This window comes from Corvus brachyrhynchos, unplaced genomic scaffold, assembly GCF_000691975.1.
Source record: "Corvus brachyrhynchos isolate BGI_N302 unplaced genomic scaffold, ASM69197v1 scaffold544, whole genome shotgun sequence".
Classification (NCBI taxonomy): domain Eukaryota; kingdom Metazoa; phylum Chordata; class Aves; order Passeriformes; family Corvidae; genus Corvus; species Corvus brachyrhynchos.
The window spans coordinates 1,321,182-1,324,061 of record NW_008238325.1 but is presented as its reverse complement, the minus strand read 5'-3'; positions in this window follow the sequence as shown (position 1 = coordinate 1,324,061).

Sequence of the window (2,880 nt, the reverse complement as noted above, 5' to 3'; positions counted from 1 at the left end):
AAGGTTATCTTAAAAGCACACCAGTTCCTTCTTTATGAATATGCTGATTGTCTATTAGAAATCCTTCTTCCTCCAGGTTAAGAGAATTTGTTATGTATCAGAAATTCTGTATAGGTTCCCATTTGTTACTGGCACACACAGCTTTTCCTGTCTTTAGAAGGACACACTTTGTCAGCGAGGAAATATTTTCTGGCAATAATTTAATTGGGAGGGAAAAAGGCTCCTTCTTCTCTTTTTCACTGCAACAAAAAGGCTGCCCATGATTTTGTTTTGTGAACCACGGAACAGCCATAGACTCAATTCCATTTTATCCCAATTTCCAAAGGCACTGCTCTTTTGAGCTCCCTGTCCTGTCCCCCCCTTTCCCTCACCCCTCGTTATTTTGTTGTTGAAGTTAAATTGGAGTTTGATGGTTCAGTGTTTTAAAATCAGCAGCAAACCATGAGCTGGAAAAGCTTCCCTTCCCAAACTGATCCTGTACTTGAAAGTGCTGAGAGTTGAGTTGTCTCTCATTGTTTTTAATTATCTCCAGTCCTGCTGACTGCAGAGCTCACATTTCAGTGTCTGTGCTGTGGAAATTGTCTGTGTTTAAATAAGTAGCTGCAGGTGAGGTGAGGACAAAAAGAACTTAAAAATAAGCTGAGCATTAACAGCTCGAAACAGGTTGAGTGCTAATTGTGTTACTAATGCCACCTTAATCTTCTTTTTCATGAGAAACAAAGTTTTAAAAGCCCACACTTGTAGATCTGTTGTGCAGATTTTCAGAGCCACAGCAAAGTTCTAGACAGAGCAATTTCTTTGCATAAAAAATATACGGAGAGGCCAATTTATAGACAGCTGATAAACTGCCAGTTGTTGTAGATCCAGCCCAATTGCTACTTTTAAGACTCTTTAAAATTTGGTTTGGTGCTTATAGGAAAATTTCCTCTGGCTCTAAAGGAAGTTTTGATAGATCCTGAAAAGAAAAAACCAACCAACCAACCATACATACATATATATATGTGTGTGTATATATATATATATATATATATGTATATATGAGAGATAAGAAGGGAAAACCATCAAAGCACAAGGTGGAACACTGCTGCTGAAGCTCCAGCCGGAATGGCTGCTGGAGAAGCTACCCTGATGGATTTTTATTGTGTGAGCTCTTGGCTGGGATGGCAGCGAAGAGCGGGAAGCGAAGGCGCGAGTATCAGGAGCGCCGGAGCCGCGGTGGCTGCCAGTGGCACAACCCCACGGAATCCAACCTCCTGGTGCATCCCTGCCTGGAAAACAGGCACAGGGCAGCTGGATGCCAGGGGCAGTGCCATGAAATTGGGCAGCTTGGCTTTAATCCAAGGTCTCAGCTTGGGTCTGACCAAGAGGGACAAAGCCACAAGAGGGGACAGCAGAAAAACCTTTGGGAATAGAAGAAACGACCTGAACCAAAGGGCACTCACTTCCTGCTCACCAGAGCAATTTTGCCATGAATTAGGGTTTTGTCATGCAAAAATGATGTGTTTTGACTGCTGTGATAATTCTGGAATCATTATTTAATGGTATTTTTAACCTTTCACTGTGGCATGCCAGTGAAGCTTGCAGGAGGTGGGGACATTTCTGGAAGTGTCACTGTCACATCGTGACTTGGTGACAATTTATCTGCTGCAGGTGTGGCTCTGCTATTTTATTTATAGGTAATGCCAATAAATCCATCATGGGCTAAAAATAAATCAAGCAGACTTGTCCAAACAGGTGTACATCCCTCCAAAAAAGCAAAATGATTGATTATTTAACTTTAGTCTCCTCTAAAACAAATTAGGAAGTTATTAATTATCAAAATCCATATTTATTCTGCCGTAAAAATTATCCATTGCCATTCACAAGATGTTGCACTTGTTCCTAGGACTTCTCAACTAAGCTTAAATCTTAGCATTTAAAATCTCTTCCCAATGCTAAAAACATTGTACATATTTGCAAATTTCGTATTATGGCACCATAAAATCCATGAAGTGCTTCAAGCATTTAAACTGTACAAAAAAGCGACTGCAACTCATTACTTTGCCTCGAGTGTGATGGTTTTTCATGTCTCCAAAATGAATAGCAGGAGAGGGAATTCCAGGTATTTATTCTCAATTGGGCTTTTTTCATCTGTACAATGGGTTAGTTAATGGTATTCGAAGTTTTTATTCAGAGAAAGAATTCCATATTCTGCCTTGGTAAGGATTTTTTTTCTTTCCCCTCATACTCCAGTGTGACACAGGCCAAAATAATAATATCAAACCATTGCCTTTTTGAAGGAGTCATTATTTTTTCCTTAATCATCTGATGAGAGGAATGCATTCATCTCCCAGCAGCAATTTCTCACGCTCTGCTCCTGGTGAATGGAGCTTTTGTGAGGCAGCAATTTTACCTTGACCTGTAACACAGCTCTGAACCTCTCTCTCCGTAAGGAATTGTTCCGATTCCTTCTCTTCAGCGTTCTGCATTTTACTGAGTGCCAGGAGCTTCAGAATTCAAAGAACTACATTTCCTTGCCTGTGTTCAAACCTAATTCTGTGTGAAAAAATCAGGATTTATTTTCCGTGATGTGTTCCTCAACTTCTCTGCCTCTGGATGTGCAGCATCAGCAGAAGGTGAAAAGTAGTTTTATGACAGGTGGTAAATGGTTTTACACCATCCTGAGAGGTGCTGGGAAATGTTTGGAGATGATTCCCAGAGCAGCTGTGGCTGCCCCTGCATCCCTGGCAGTGCCCAAGGCCAGGCTGGACAGGACTTGGAGCAGCCTGGGACAGTGGGAGGTGTCCCTGCCATGGCAGGGAGTGGGATTGGATCATCTTTAATGTTCCTTCTATCCCAAACCATTCCATGATTTTATGAGTGGCTGAGAAGATTCAAATT